This window comes from Pleurodeles waltl, chromosome 11, assembly GCF_031143425.1.
Source record: "Pleurodeles waltl isolate 20211129_DDA chromosome 11, aPleWal1.hap1.20221129, whole genome shotgun sequence".
NCBI classification, from domain to species: domain Eukaryota; kingdom Metazoa; phylum Chordata; class Amphibia; order Caudata; family Salamandridae; genus Pleurodeles; species Pleurodeles waltl.
The window spans coordinates 930677274-930694822 of NC_090450.1; the positions used below are offsets into that span (position 1 = coordinate 930677274).

The window sequence follows — 17549 nt, forward strand, 5'->3', positions numbered from 1 at the left end:
TAAAAAAAATAAAAAACACAAAAAAAAAAAAAAAAATCACCTGATACTGGAAGAAATCTGGAAGAAGATTAAAAGATATTTCCTATGTCAGAATCTAAAGCGGTAAAACAATTACAATATAGCGCAGCTCTGTTACCTAAATCTGGTACCACTGACTTAAAGTGTAAAATGGCTGAATCCACTGAACTACCTTCTGTAGCAATGGACACAATACTGAAAGAACTACTAGATATAAAATCCTCAATTACGTCTGTAAATAATGCAGTCTCTGCAAATACCATGGAAGTTCAAGGATTAAGAAATGATGTTACTAAATTTCATTCCCGTATGCAGACAATGGATAGTCGCATTACGGATATTAAGTCTTGTCTCGATAAGACTCCTGACACAAGTCATGATATCTGGTATTTGTAGTAGAAAACGATTGACTTAGAAGACCACAGTAGGAGGAACAATCTTAGAATCATAGGTCTTCCGAAACAAAAAGAGAAAGATGACATGTTAGATTTTTTGACCAATTTAATACCAACCCTGATGAACATCACCTTTACCGTTCCATTGGAATTTCAGAGGTCCCACCATGTCCGCTCCCGTACATCAGATCGTTCTACAAGTCCTCGATATATTTTAGCCTGCTGCTTGCGACATCAACAAGCTCGTCAAATTATTATGGTAGCTAAGAAGCATGGTCCATATGCATATAAAAAATCACAAGTTATTATTCACTGCAGACTTTTCAGCATCAAACAATCTTAAAAGGAAAATTTTTTAAATTTACGCACCAGACTGAAGAAGAGAGACATAAAATATGGTCTTTTGGAACCTGCCACTATGACTGTGACATTTCAAGGGAAAACCAAGGAGTACTTTGATCCTCATGATTTGGAATCATTGTTGAATGACTTAGATGATAAGGATTCAGAGATGGATCACAAATCTTCATCTCCACCACACATAAAATAATGTTCTACATCTACTACTCCAGACGATGCTGATCAAGGAGACTGGGAGACTGTTCAATGACATTGGTCTCATGGTGGTAAACTTAAAGCATGGAAGAAACATTAACCTAGAGATAAATCTAGATCACCCTTGAATGCTTGATCATGATAGAAACATATTAATTTATGCAATAATGTTTGGCACTCTTCCTTCCTCCTTATGTTCTGAAATTTTCTGCATCATGTTTTTCTTCAGTTTGGATTTAGAGTATTTAAAAAAAAGAAAATTCTACTTTGGTGTCCTCTTCTCTTTCTATGCGACTATATCTTAACATGTTTTTGGATATTTTATTTCATATTTGAATTGGCACTACTACCCTCGTCTCTGTTCACCACTCTGCGGCACAATTTTTCTTTTCCCTCAGTTTAAAGATTTAGTTGCTAAGTGTACGTAATTGTTTTAGCACTCCGTGTTGGACAATTTAATTTTTACTGATAGTTTTCTTAAATAATAACTTCTTATTTCAATTTACTCCTAATATTTAACTTGATTCTGTACCCACTTATCTTGCCTTGCCTCGTATTCACATTCATTTATTTGTATTGCTATATTCTAATTTTTGTATTTCGTTCTCTCTCCATTTTATTTTTTCCTCTCCTATATATCAACTGTTTTTATAAAGTAGTAATTTTACTTTTCTATGTCCCTGTAAACTCCATTACTCTTATCACTATTTTTTGTCTTTATCCTGAATATGTCAGTTTATTAGATGAAACCTTTGAATGTTGTTACTTTAAATGTTAATGGTTTAACACATTTTATTAAGAGAAAGAAAATACTTAATTTTCTTGGACAACGAAAACCAAATATTGTATTGTTACAAGAAACTCATCTCACTGAGTCAGAAAGCAAAAATTTTAAAAGAGATTGGATTGGTCCAGTTATACATGCTAGCTTAACCCATAGCAATTCTAACAATGATAATACTCCTATTCGTAAGAGTGGAGTAGCTATTCGTTTTTATAAAAACCTGCCTTATCAAGTTATTCAAACATGGTTAGATGATAACGGTAGATATGCATTTGCTCAAATTTGTGTTTGAAATTCCTTCATGATTATTGGTAAGATCTACACACCCACTGACTCCAAAACAACCTTTATTTCTCAGATTAGTAGGTTATTGTTCTCCTTTAGATCTACACGACTAATAATCGGGGGAGATTGGAATGTAATTATAGATCCATTTATTGACAGATCAGGTAAACCTGATACTCATCGCACAATTGGCAGACATATCTTAAAAGATCTTATGGAAGATTTTGCACTACAAGAACCAAGGAGACTATTACATCCAGATGACAGAGATTATACTTTTATGTCTTGTTCTCACTAAATCTGTTCTAGCATAGACTACTTCCTGACGTCCTCTACAACACTACAGTTGATAACACATGCAGGAATTATTCCATGCAGCCTTTCAGATCATGATCTAATAGATATACACATTAACGTTGGATCAGTGCAGACCCCCAAATCCAATTGGAGATTTAATGTTTCTTCATATAAAACACCTCAAACAAAACTAAGTTGATGTCAACATGTTGAACAATTTCTTTAAAAAAATGAGAATTCAGTTACAGATGCTGGTACACTTTGGGGAGCTGGCAAAGCAGTAATTAGAGGTTTGATCATGAGAGACTCATCTATCTTCAAAAAACAATTAAATACTGAAAGGTTAGCCTTGGAAAAAGAGGTTATATCACTTACGAACAATTATAATAAAACCACATCTCTTGAGATATTAAAGAAATTACTCTCAGTTAAATTTAAACTTAACAATCTATATACATCTCATGCTAAAAAATGTCTCTTTTTAATTTGGCAATACAATTATGAAAGGGGGGAGAATGCTGGAAAACGTTTAGCATATCAATTATGCCAACAAGAATCCTCCAGAACGATATCTGCTATTAAAGATTCTTCTGGCAACCTATTTACACTACCCCCTGATATATTGACACAATTTCAGATCTATTATGAAACACTCTATACATCGTTACAGTGTACAGATCCTAAAGAGGAAGATGATTTTTTCATTCATTTAAATATTCCAAGATTATCTCAAGAACAGAAAAATAGTCTTGAAGGGGAAATAACATTATAAGAAATTACAAAAACTACTGATCGTTTAGCTACAAGCAAGGCTCCCAGATAAGATGGCTTTCCTATTGAATTTTATAAGATTACGAAAACTCAAATAACCCCACTGTTACAAACTTTCTTTAATGAAGCATTAAAAAAAGGACACTTCTCTCCAGAATTTCACTATAATTCTTAGGCCTGGCAAAGATGCACTAGAATGTTCTAGCTACAGGCCTATTTCATTGATAAATTCTGACATTAACATTTTGTCAAAATACTTGTGATTCGTCTTAATTCAGTTATATCACTTATTCATCTATCTCAAGTCGGTTTTGTTCCATCCCATTCCTCATCTTCGAACAATTTTACACTTACTTTGGCAACAATGAGAAAAAGTGATATTGTCCCTAGATGCAGAAAAAGCTTTCGATAGAGTAGAATGGGGATATTTATTCCAAACTATGGATAAAATGGTCTTTGGAACAGATTTTATCACTTTAACTAAAGGAATGTATCACTCCCCAACTGCTGCAATTACATGCAATGGCTTTACATCTTCCTACTTTAAAGTTTTTCATGGCACCAGAGAAGGATGTGCACTCTCTCCATTGTTGTTTCTTCTTGCTTTAGAACCATTGGCTATAGCTATCAGACAAAATATCAATATAAAAGGTATTGAAATCCCTATGGGAGAGGTAAAAGCTTTCTATTATGCAGATGATATACTATTGACACTATCAAATCCAGATTCTTCAGCTGATACTTTGTTTTTCCTTTTAGATTACTTTTCAAAGTTTTCCGGGTATACACTTAACTGTCTAAATGTGAAGCACTACCAATGAACACTAGTACTACACTAGCTTCCCTAGGTAATTTTCCGTTTAAGTGGAGATCTTCTCAACTTAAATATCCTGGGATTTCACTTAACCCTGAGCTGAAGAATGTAATGATGGATAATTTGAATCCTTTTGTAGATAAACCTAAACAGGATTTTATATGATGGTTTCAACTAAATATTTCATTATGGGTTAGAGTACAAATCTTTTAAATGAATACAATTCCAAAATTCAGTTTTGTGTTCAGCATGCTATCACACCCTGTAACCTCTACTTTTTTCAAAAACACCTTTTCTTTGATATCTTGTTTTATTTGGGAGAAAATAAACCTCGCATAAGTAGCTCAAAATTACACTCATCCTCGTTATAAGGAGGCTTAGGACTCCCACATTTGGAGAATTATTGGGTGGCCCAACAATTAGCACATTCAACATATATGTTGCCCACAAATTGTAATACCCCTTTATGGGTGAATTTTGAACAGTTTTTTATTGAAAACTACTACCACATTGCTGTTTATTATACCAAAAATCCAAAATATTCACAATTTTCAAATCCAATTATTTATTGTTCTCAATTAGCATGGCAAAGTGCTCACAGAATAATAAAATGCAATGCTTATATTCATTAAAACGTTCTAATTTGGAATAATTCTGCTATCACCTACAAGGGTAAAGAGCTTAATTGATATGTTTGCAGAAATCATAAAATAAACATCCTATCGGACTTATATACACACAAAATAATTCCCTGAGATCATTCTCGCAATTGCAAGAGACATATCGTCTTCCAAATTCACAGTTGAATAATTTTATGTTTTATCTTTTATGATCATCCATTTTAAATTCCCAAACAGACTTCTGTACGGATCTTATAATGCAATCATCTATTGCACACTATATTCGCACATGGAAAAATTTCAAAAGTACTGTATCTAGTTTAGATTCCATATTAATTGACAGATCCTTCTCAATCGATACATCCGATAACTTAAAAGCTTGGTAGTCCACACGACTTAATACTAAATTAAGACTGGACTAAAAACTTTTAGAAACTTATAATCAAGGTCTTCGTGACGCAAGATTGAAATTTAATTACTTTAAAATACTTAATCGCTGGCATCGGTCACCCGCCAACCTTTACTCTGCTAAACTTAGCCCAAATTCCAATTGTTGGAGATGTCAGCAACCTAATTGCGATATTGTACGTCTTATGGGAATGCCCTGAGATTCATCCTTTTTGGACATAAATAGTAAGCTATTTGAGGACACTACTACCTGATAATATCTCCCTTTCACCCCGATTGTCCATACTACATGATACCTCTAATTTAAAAGGCATCTCTCCACAGATATTCAGATGGTTATCCACAGCTCTTAGTCTGGCTAAAGTTAACATATTACGTTTTTGTAAATCTAATGTTTTACCAATTATTCAATCTTGGCTGAAAGATATGTTTGAAGTTGTGAAATATGAAAGATTGATACAATAACTAAATTATAATTTAACTCAAGTTGATGCTATTTTAGAATAGTTGTATTTCTCTTTTTGTGACTCTCCTCATGTTGTTGTGTATTATGAAGACCTCTTGAATTTTACAAACACTGGCAAAAAAAGAAAAAAAACGTTTTTGTCTCATAAAGCACTCAATGCCACCAGTGGCGTAACAAAGACCTCGCAGACCCCCTCCAGGAGGCCCCCTCAGCACAGCACCTGCCCTGAGGGATTTTAGAGGGGGAGGGGAGACTTCATGTTCCTTGCAGGGACCCCCTCCAGTTTTGTTATGCCACTGATTGCCACAGTAGTTCGTGACACTGAAAATAACTACTTTGTGTGCCAATATGCTCCTTGTGGGAGAGTAGAATGTGATCATTCACAGTAAAGCCAGCTGATAGAGAAATAGAAGTTTAATAAAAACAAAATGTCTTTGTTAATGCCAGACCTAATTAGGGACAGAATTCTTGAGGAAAGACACAAAAGTGCACCGATGGTATACGTCTTTGAATTAGTGGCTTTCTTGAATTCACAAGAATTTACAGGAGTAGACCAGAAAATCGTACTCCTAGAAAATATTTGTGAACTGTATTTTAGCACGAGCAAATATGCCTGTGTAGATTTGCTCATGTGAAAATCTATTGAGCGTATACCAGTTAATTTTCCCTCCAACCACTTTTTTCCCAACCCTGAAAGAACTTCTACTTCTGCCATTGTCAAGAGTACATTTCCAAACTTTCTCATTATGGGAAACGATTAAATAAGAGCTGGTGAAAATCCTTAAAACATGAAAGTTAGAAAGTTTGCAGACTCAAAGGCATTTCAGCCCTGAACTGTTGATTAATGCTTCCTCCAGCCACAGTATGTAGATATGTGGAAGGTGGCAAAATAAGGAAGTTGTTATACTAGGGATTGAAATTGCAAGTATTCAAGTCCTAATATAGTAGTAGCCCTAGCATAATCAAAGAGGCTATTATCAGAGCTCTTACGTAATGAGATTGTTGCCATAATCTGTCGCCGCACTACATGGCACCAAAGGGACAAGAAGATATTTTTACATGGACAAGTAGATATTTTAATAAATTCCACACCCATGGTATTAGTTTTTATATTTTGCCAAGTTTCAGTGATGACAAGAAGAGCTAGAGTAAAGGAGTAAATTCATGCCTTTGGCTGCAAGGGTGTGAGCTGAATGTGCACTGATGAGCATGCATTGCAGATATGTGATTTCACTAAATTTGGATGTGTAGGATTTTGTGAGGAAACAAATGAAGCACTAGCATGAGAACAAATTTGGGCTGCAAGGTGACAATACGTTTTCTAAATGTGTGTGGAATTACTGGGCCACAGAATTATTTGATTGCCAAGTTATAGAGTATCAACAGAATGATAGAGGCGAACAGGAAGAAGTGAGATCGAGATGGTGTGTGGTAAAGATAAAGAGTGGAGGCGCACATGAACAGCCAGCATTTGTATTTAAGTAAAGGAATTATAGACTGGTTTGTGTATTACAAATAACATACACTGATTCATAATACTTGTAGAGCTAAAAAACGAAATTGTATTCAAATGTAATTTGCAAGGATTAAAGTACAGGGAGGAGCCTGAGGTAAATTTAAAATGTTGAAAGGAAAAAAAATATTTAACATCGTACACTGTTTTCACAAGGCTGGGACAGATGTAAACTACGCACATTTACAGAGATCAATTACTAGTACTCTTGACAAACTAATTCCCTGGAAATCACTGTTGCTGAAATGAAAACCTTTGGCACCATGGTTTATGGAAGCCTTGAAGGCAAGGAAACTGAATTGTTGTGAGCTGGAAAGGCAGTGGCGCAGATCGTAGATGTTAAAGATACGCTAGAACTGAAGATGGCATTGAATGACTATAAAAAGGAAATTAGGAGAGCTAAAGAAAGTTATTTTACAAGAACCATTAACGAAGCTGTCAATAGATCTAAGAAGATATTTGACATAGTGAAAGGGTTGGCCATCTCAGATTGCTTAAAACAAACGAACCATCACAAGGGCTACAAGACAATTTATCCCACTTATTTCATAATAAAATAGATTGGTTTATAAATTGAGATAAAAAGAGACAGCTATCCTGAACAGAGGAAGGACTTTCTGAACGAAAGCATATCATTGAGTTACACCCCAACATCTAATGATAACATACATCATGAGGGGACACATGGTGTTCTGGATAGAATGGAATTGTTAAAATAATAAGAGTTCAAAACCCTAGCATTGTCAATCTCTTCTGGCTCCCCAACAGATCCAATTCCCACTAGAATCTGGAAGGTCAGAGCAACTGAACTCTACTCAGACTTACTAAAAATGTACAACCAATCCCGACCTCAGGGAACTGTACTGTCTGCTTGGAAGAAGTCCCTAGTTACACCCCTACTGAAAAAAACTCAGTCCGATGTCAAAGACCCTAGTAGCTATCGCTCTATCTCTCTGCTTCCGTGCCCAGTCAAGATTCTAGAAAAGTATGTCAGTTAAACTCTGGCACGCTTTTTGGAACATAATAATTTACTAGAAACAGAGCAAATGGGCTTTAGACCAGCGCATGGCACGGAGGTAGAGTTAGTCATGGCGATGGATGACAGTTGACGGTGGACAGGTGGCAGTTTTGATCTTATCAGATCTATTGGCTGCTTTTGACACCGTCAACCATTGAGTCTTACTCAACAGATTAAAGGAGATAGGGATAAAGGGCACCTTGCCGAACTGGATTGATTCCTATTTATCTGGGAGATCTCAAGCAATATCCCTCCTTCCATTTAAGTCAGAGTTCAAAGAAATCTTACATGGGGTGCCACTAAGATCAGCTTTAAGCCCCATTCTTTTTAATGAACATGTTTGTCCACTGCTGACTATGACTACATCTTTTGGGATGTTATTAATAAATGACACCCAATTTATACTGTCCATAAATAATAATGATGCTACTCATCTAGAAAAATGTCATGCCTGCTTAACCGAGATGGCTAACTGGCTCAGCAGGTATACGCTTACATTTTTTTAACAGAAGTGCTGCTCCCCCGGCAAAGGACCTTATCAACTTCCATGTAATTTTTGGCCTTGGACAAATGACACAGACTTAATAACAGCCTGGACAGTTCAAAATTTAGGAGTCCAGAATGACGAGGAGCTCTCTATGGAAGCTCATGTCAATAAAACTGTAACTACTTTCTATGGACTTAAGAGAAATCTGAGAAAAAGTGTCCCTTTACTTCCACAGCCAGCCAGAAAACTGGTAGTGCAGTGTACATTATTAAACAGAATCAACTATTCTAACTATTTTCTGTTTGGCGCTCCAGACTACCTGTGTCAAAGACTCTACAGGATACAAGTGATGGCCGCTAAATTAGCTTTGAATAAATCAAGATCTAATTCTGCATCAGGTACCTTAAAAGAGCTCCACTGGTCGCCTGTTAAGGAAAGATGTATCTTTAAGGCCATGTGTATATTTCACAAAGCCTTAAATGAAAATGGACCTAGGCCATTACAAAAGAAATTCTGCCACTATAAGCCCCTAAGGTCCCTAAGATCGTCATCAGCAAATCTTGTTTGTGTGCCCAGGTTTAAAAAGGCAAGACTTGATGGGAGATCTTTTTAAGACATGGCTGTGCAATTTTGGAACACTCTGCCAAATTCCCTCAGAGCGACTGGAAATTTGCTAAATTTGAGGACAAATCTGAAGACGTGGTTTTTCCTAAATAGATGAGGTAGATTATAGCTCTTCTGTTTGCAAATATTAAGAGTGGTGTAGGGAGCTTGTGTATGGTTTCTTGTCCTCCCCCCTTGCCTGGTTTTTAGGTGCAACTTCGACTGAAGTGCACTGGCTTCCTGATAACCAGGTCCCCAGTGCCAGTGTTCCTTTCTAAAACAAGACATCTGGTCACTACATCCCCAAGTGCTAAGGCCCGTCAGCCCTCAGTAGGTCCCTGGTAAATGGTACCCCTGGTACCTAGGGCATAGGTACTGAAGAGGGCCCCTCAGAGCTGTAGCACAATGTTTGCCACTCTAAGGGACCCAGCACCAACCTTATGCAGACTGCCATTGCAGGCTGCGTGACAAGGTGCTCTTAAAATTGAAAACATGTGCCATGTGCCCTTAAACACTGCTTGTAATATCTGTAAGTCACCCCTAGAGCAGGCATTCAGCCCTACGGCAGGGTGCAATATATTAGAGGTGAGGGCATATATTCATGAGCAAATATGCCTCTACTATGTCTCGGTCGATTCTTAGACCTAGTAAGTGTACAGGGAAGCCATTTTAAATGCATGTGCTGGACACTGGTCACTAAGAGTTCCCCAGCTACATGATGGCTTCTCTAAAACGAGGGATGTTTGGCATCAAACATCTCATATTAATAAACCCTCACTGATCCCGGTGATGGATGTATTAATGTATGTACCGAGAGGGAACTTTAGAGGTGGCTCCTGAAAAACCTACCATCTGCTGGTGAGCTCAGTGACCGGTTCTGGTCAGCCTGCCACCAACAGACGAGAATCTGAGCTGCCGGGGGACAGCCTTTGTTCTCAAGAGGCCAGAAACAAAAGCCTGTCCAGGCTGGGGTGTTATCCACCCCTCCCCACAGGATGACCTGCATTCCAAGGCAGGAGCTTTGAAGAGGCCCACCACCTTTGGTATGCAGATCTGACCTGCCTCAGGGCAAACATCGCACCCAGACAAGGGGAAAACTTAGCTATACAGGAGGTGTGTCACACTTCCAGACCGGGAACACCCTAGGATGGCCAGCCTGAAGTGGACACCACTTTAGAAAATCTGCCATCTTGCGTGTAGTGGAATTTAGCAACTCTGGTTGGAGTGACACCCACTCCCCACAGGAAGTGGGCATCTTGGGGGTGTAGTGATCCCAAGGGTAAGTAGTCCATTGGCTACTACCCTTCACTCTCCTTAACACCCCCTAAATTGAGTATTCAGGGGACCCCCTGATACCAGATCCTCAGATCTTCGCTGGACACAAAAGGATAACTGAATGAGAAGCCTACTGAACCTGAGAACCTAGAAGCACAATAGACTTGACAACAACCCTGCCGGCCTGCCTGCTGCTCCCTACCCTCGAGGAGCAACTGACCTCTCCTGTCGCCTCCAAGCAACAGGGACAACTGCCAGTGCTCTGCAAATTGCCAAGGAGACCTCCCTTGGAGTGGAGGAGCTGCTCCCCTGCATTCGCAGGCACCCAAAAAAAATGTGAGGACCGGGACCATCAAAAACCGGACGCCGGACATCACCACTGAACTCAACCCGCCTAGCCCGAGTTCAAGAGTGCCAACCATGCCAGCATGGTCTCCAGGCCCTCCAGAGACTAAGCCCACCCTGAGCTTGCCCTCTATGGACTTTCTGACGGAATCTTCAGCCTGATTCTGCAGACCCTCCCTTCATTGCGACCTCCTCTGGGGACGCTAAATGTGAAGGTCCACACCACCTTTGCACCTGGACACCTTGGACCAAGGATAAGAGGACTAGCAGTGTCCCTATGTCCCCCAGGCTCGTAAAACCCAAGCCCACTGGCTGGTTAGGCCAGACTGGCCCCCCCAGTGCATATCTGCAGCCTGTCTCTGTGGACCCCCTGTACCGTGACTGCTTCCAGTGATGGTAAACCCAATGGTCCAAACCACCTCTGCAACTGGGTGTTCCGGATAGAGAATAAGAGGACCACTAGTGTCCCTACGTCCCCTAGGTTTGTGAAACCCAAGCCCACCTGTTGGTTCGGCCAGGCTGGCCCCCAGAGTACATGCCTGCAGCCTGTCTCTGTGCCCCCCCCCCCCACCACAACTGCCTCTGGTGATGGTAAACCCAACGGTCCAAACCATCTCTGCACCCAGAAGTTCGGATCGAGGAAAACAGGACCACTGGTTTCCTTACGTCCCTGAGCATTACAAGAACTGAACACCCTCAGTGGTTCACCCAGACTGGACTCTCAGTCCACCCCTGTAGCAACTTTGTGACCGGACCGATCCCCATAGACTTACATGGGGCACCTGACAGTGAACTGCACCCGTCCGCCCCTCTGCCACCCGAGGTGATCTGTTGGTGTGGCCTTGGACCTTGCCCCATACTGACCCTAAGTCCAGGAGATTGGTCCAGTAAGTCGCTGTACTATACCTGTATGCAGTGCTTGTTCTTCCTCCATAGGATAACATTATCGCATATGAAAAATGCACTGCCTACTTTTGAAAACTATAAAAATTCATAACTCAAAAAGTACTGAACTCCTTCTGATGATCTTGGTATCTAAATTTATATAAAAGTATGTGTTATTTTTATAAATTTATGTCAGATTTCTTTATTGAGCCTGTGTCTCACTTACTGAATGCTTAGCACTACCCTCTGATATGCCTAATTGCTCGACTGCACGACCCAAAAAGAGAGCATTTGGGATGTCATTTTTGCCTCTGAGATACCTCTGGGGACTGCCTGGACTCTTTGCACAGTGTACCTCATTTGGTCCACTATATAAAGAACCAGCGTCCTACAAGAGGACCCTTGCGTAAATCAATGGTTTGATAGTGCCATGATGCCCGTTGGGTGAACGTTGAGCTTTATAAATTACTACTACTAGTAGTAGTAATAATTGAGGACATTCAGGAGCATAGTAACTGTCTGAACCCAATATTCTAATGGTTGCTTCTTGATCATATTTTAGAGCGAAACAGGCTGAAACACTTTGGGAAATCTTACTAGCTACTTCTACATAAGATTGTGCAGCAGTGGCATATGGCATGCCGGTAATGGCAAATGGGTAGGATACAAAGGTTGTACATGCAGGCTGATCCACGGGACACGCAGGTCGATCTGCAAACCACAGGCCATGTAGGTAAGCACACTGCTTCGTGAGCATCATTCACTGATGGAAACATGACACCACACTGGCACGCGCACTTCAGCAGACTGCAATATGCGCTTACGTTCAAGAGCACATTTCTACAAACTGCACTGTGTGATCTGTCGTCTCAACAAATGACCAGCTTCACTGCCAGGATGCCTCTGGAGGACTGACCAACATGAAAATTCATAAAGTTCACCCAGACATCCCGGTGCCTTCTAAGGCCGGAAGGAGTGGGTCATGGTCACTTGAATGTCAGTGAGTGCGATATGCAAATGACAGCCTGGCGTAGACTCTATTTGATAAAGGCCCACTCACCTCTCTGAGCACTGCCAAGTCCAGAAATCCCTGGTTCCTCTTTAAACCACTCGACTTTGTGAAAACCGTGTGAACTGAGGCACCTTTCTCGCGCCTCTCGAATCTCTTGATAAATTAGGGCACTTCTATGTGAACGTGGTTGCCCGTAGATAATGGAGGAAGATTCTACACCAAAACACTCAAAATGGAGGAAAATCCTACACCAAAACTCCCACTGGGCTCTCCGCAGACGAAGTGAAAACACTAAAACACAGTAGAGTGCAGTCGAGTCCTTCAGAAATCTTAAGATGTTCCCTGTCCGGCGTGAAGAGGCCACCCAGTCCTCTTTTTATACTGTCTGAGACTCGAACAATAAAATATCAACTAAATTTACTCATTCTCTACTGATAGCTGCATCTTACCAGAAGTCCCTTGCTCAAAGTACTTCAGGTGCAACTCCGTCTTTCATCCTTCAAAGTTGATAAAATGAGAACTAGCTTCAATGTGCTAATAATAATGGTGTATGAACAGTATGTATGTAAAGTACTTTTAATAAAACGTTATATCAATACAACTTATTATTGTAGAAGCGACAGGGCTGCACTTCGGTGCCAATCCAAGTGCCTCTTGCAAATCCCCTGTAGTCAGGCAACCGCAGCAGGACTTTGATGGGACCATACTATTTCTGGGAGAGCAGTGTAAATGATGATGATGGTGAACTGCACAGCGCTGCGTGTGACGCGAGAAACGTGAAGGGTAGCAATGACATCTTCCTTCCCATGCTAACAGCAATATATTCAGAAGGACTGGCAGCAACTCAGTCAGAAAACTGGTTCATGGTGCTGCAAATCAAGGCAGCCACTAGCCCACCTTTACAGCCTCACTTATTCTGCCACACCTGTTTTGCAGAAACAAACCACAGCAGTTGGATGGGCACGCTCCCGCTTAAACAGTATCTCCCTGGGTCCCCAGAAAGCAGCGCCTTGGTGCAATATGTACAACCACCGTACTCTTCACACAGATAACTAAGCACATAGACCTGCTATCGGAGCCACCATAGTTCCACCCTCAGTGGCTCTTGCAGCTTGTGACACCACATGACACCACATGGTGTAATGTAGGCCCAGACAATCACAGCAAGGCACTATAAATAGCTGGTGCGGGTGGCTGCCATTTTGCCTAGCAACAGTGGGACCTAAAATGTGGAGGGTAGTGATACTGTGTGACAAGAACGATTAACGCTCCAGTGCACAGAAAATCCTGGCGCACAGTACAGCACCAGAGTAACGTAGGCAAGGAGGTTACTCGCTTTGCACCAACTACCCATACACATTAAAAACTGAGAAAATGCAGCATCAAATCACCCGGGCACACAGTTACCACATGAAAGAGCTGAGAAATCCCTTAGCTGATACACACCCAGATCCATTGTCACTGCGCTGTGTGACACACTCCCAAGGTGAAACCACGCCACAGCCGTAACCTGTTCTCCTGTTCTTCCCCATGAGCAGCCAATAATAGATGGAGCGACTGAAAACGAGGCGGGACAGGATAATTAATAAAAAAATTAAAAAATGGCTGACGGAGTAAATAAAAACACCAGCACTCCCGAGGAGGGCTAGTAAACGAAGGAAAAAGAAGTACTTAAATTGGTAATAAAATGAGAGATAGTGGAGGGATTGTGTACTTAGTACCTGCTCTGGGGAGGAGTAAACAGAGGAAAAGACATGACAAATGCATGCCATGGACAAATGGGGAGCAACAATGAGAGAACGACGTTGCTGCCAGCCAATTGCAAGCCTGTGGACAGGCTGAAGCCCCTAAAGTACATTCAGCATGCGTGTAGTCTAGAGGCGAGACCTAACAAGAAGGTAAAAGATAACGTTTTGTCATACCAAAAGCTATACTTTAACGATGTCCTTCCAAATCGAACAAAAATTACACATGCTAAAAACACCCCTTGGAAAGCCACCATCTTAAACAGCCTTTTTAAATGTCTGTTTATAAATTCTAAATTACATCAATTAGTTTGTAATATCTGTCTCTGACATAATGCAAATAACTATGTAATCTACTACAGATGGTATATACATGGAGTTGGCATGTTTGTGTTAATGAGCATCCCTTTTTCCAACAAGCCACAGATACACTAAATAGCTCACTCATGTTTATACCATTAGATTTAGAGCTTTGTAAAAATGTAATAGTAGCAAAGAAGCATGGGTGAACCCAATAGATCCGGCCTTCGCTGGTGAGACGCATATTTTTTTGAGTAAACCAATGCCACAAACGAAAATGGAAAACAAAAAAAATTCAGCCACCTGAACGTGGCAGCTAAATGCTTGTAATAACATTTTTACAATTAAAAACTTTTGTTGGTGTGGCAGCTTTACTAGCAATATTTTTGAATAACAAGCCTTTCAGTTGTACCATGCATTTTTATTATTTTCAAGAAAACAAGAAAAATTAATCACCAAAACCAATGGTGTAACTGTAAAAAGAGTTACATAGCCAGTTGGCATGAATGCTTAAACTGCCTATAGTGTGCCTTTCTTTATTCTTAAGTCAACTACTAAAATTTGAAATCAATGATGGGCTCTCTCAAGGGGGGTTGTTAAGAATGAGACTAATGCATCTGTTCAGGTTGACTAAGCACTTCCCAAAAACGATAGGGGGGGGAATGGATGAGATCACAGCAATAGCCAGTATGACAAATGTTCATGTTGCGTACTTAGCAACCTCTTATGTGAAATGAAAATAAAAGAAATTAGAGGGAACTGTTAAATAAAAAGGCATTTCCTCATATACAAATAATACAAAGGGGACTATTATATGAGGGTAGAGAATACACAGAATAGGAGCTAAACCTATCACACTGGTCAAGAGAGCATATTTACATTTCACTTCACCCTCTAATGTGCATGCCTGACAGATCTTTTTTATTCTCATAATAATTGTGGTGCTCATTTACAACATTTTCATTGTTCTTGACAACTGAAAGGCGAGGCGGAGTTTAAGAGTCTCTATTAAATTCAGCTACCAATACTGTTTTGAATGTCTAATGTCTGGTGTGGTTTGTTGTTTACTGCCGAAAAACATAATACGGCAGGCTGAAATGTACTGACCACGGCAGGCATGTAGCTTTGCTTTTTTCTTCTATTCACTGAAAATATCCAGGATTTGCTATTACAAAAGTATGCTTCTGACTCTTAAGGAGCTACAGTAGATCTCTTAAGAAATAGGTCTTAAATAGTGCACGCGTGGCCACATAAGCAGGTACAATAACCTCAAAAGGATACAATCAATCACTGAAAATAGGTCACGTTTACACAAAAGGGGGCTACGGTCCCTCGAAGCATAGGTACAGAGTCATTACAGAGAAGGTATGCAATTTCCAAAATCACAGTGCACTCAAAGTGGGTATAAGAATGTGTAGAGCTATTGTGCCCTCAAAACCAGATAAAGTATTAGAATGAAAGTTTATAACCCTTCAAAAAGCTGCGGTTGTGCCCTGAAAAAGAAGGCAGAAAGCCACAGAAAACCAGCTTTAGCGCATAAAAGGGCGACTGGAGCGTACTCAGAAGAAACAATGAAGGACAGCGGTGTCTTAAAAGTAACTATAGGAAACTAATAAAAAGGTCGAGGGGCGTAAACACAGCCATGGAGCCCCCGACCTCTGCCCCAAATTAAAAAAACAAGTCAGCTAAAGCTGGGTACATACAAGTCACTAAACGCTGGTAAAAACAGATCCGCGGATTAATGCGTGGAACAAAATTGTTAACTTGTATATATGTTATAAACAAAATATATAAGTGCATTTCATTTGTGTTACCAAGCCCTACTCGAGCGGTTACTTTCATGCATAACTCGTCGTACACAGATAAACATACGAATGACCAATAGATCGTGGGTACGCACTTTTAAACATACTGGGCGTATCGGAGTACAACGCATGGGGCCTCGGTGCTCAATCACGTGCTCACGGTTCCTGATAAGGTTCTCCACAGGGGAGCAGGCGTGGCACCTCTGTCAGACTCCCCAGGACATACCATGCACATCCTATGCAGCGGGGCCCCTCCCTGCAGAGGGAGGCCGCCCGTCCAGCAGGGTGGCACTGGGGCCTCTGTGCACAGCACAGGCACCTGCAATGCGGATGGCAGGCTGCTTCCCTGAGTGCGCCCATCCCATCCCAGGGAGCGCCGACTTGCACAATACAGACATCCGTGGGCACCCGCACTGCACAGAAGCATCTCTCGCCCCCAGCAGCCGCGGGAGGTGGACGCCCTGCAACAGCCCAGGGCTGGTCTCTTGTAGTAGTAAACAGAAGTGGAGCAGCTACCCCCAACCCCCTCTCTAGCCCTAAAATACCTGCCCTCCTCGCATTAATCCTTCATCGTGTCCGTCCGCTCTGATAACCTCCAGCTTCCGCTCAGTTGCTCTCCGCCCCACCCGGCTAGGATGCAGCTCCGCACCAGGAACGCCCTTTACCTTGTGAACAGATGATCTGCCTCGTGTGCCTGATACCGCGGCGCAGTCCACCTGCCCACGAGGCGGCCCTAGGCTAAGGCCGCGGGACGGGACCCGTGCGATGCATGCCAGCGCCTGCTCTGATCACAGAGGACCAGGGATGAGGCAGACTCGCTCCCAGAGGAGCGCTGATAGGCCTGCAGAAGGCAGCACTGACAAGCTCGCCCCCAGGCTCGCTGTGACATCCGATCTGTAACCTTCAAGAGCCGATATGGATTCTGTAAACACTGCAGAACTAGAGCCAGCAAGTGCCTGCCTTTGGAGATGCACGCCTCCCCCGCCTCTCCTCAAAGTAACCACCAAAGGGGGGGGACCCACACACGTGCACCCAAGCTCTGCTGTCTTTCAACTACAATTGAGCTGTACAGACACATTCATACAACCGTTAGCGATCACATTTATAAAATCCCAATAAAAACGATGTTCTAACACCAAAATGCAAGG

General features: G+C 41.2%; 1 protein-coding gene across 3 annotated transcripts in view; it reads right to left on the reverse strand.

Moving 5' to 3' along the window:
• Positions 1 to 17549, reverse strand: part of CCDC92 (coiled-coil domain containing 92) — a 265352-nt gene that overhangs the window by 210153 nt on the left and 37650 nt on the right. The window contains exon 1 of one of the 3 annotated variants that reach the window (XM_069215016.1): positions 17067 to 17399. The exons of 1 other annotated variant lie outside the window; for it this stretch is intronic. The gene's annotated coding sequence lies outside the window, so the exon portion shown is untranslated. Of the gene's footprint in view, positions 1 to 16946; positions 17030 to 17066; positions 17400 to 17549 lie in introns of those variants that run through there. One more of the 3 variants, XM_069215018.1, reaches the window with a different exon arrangement.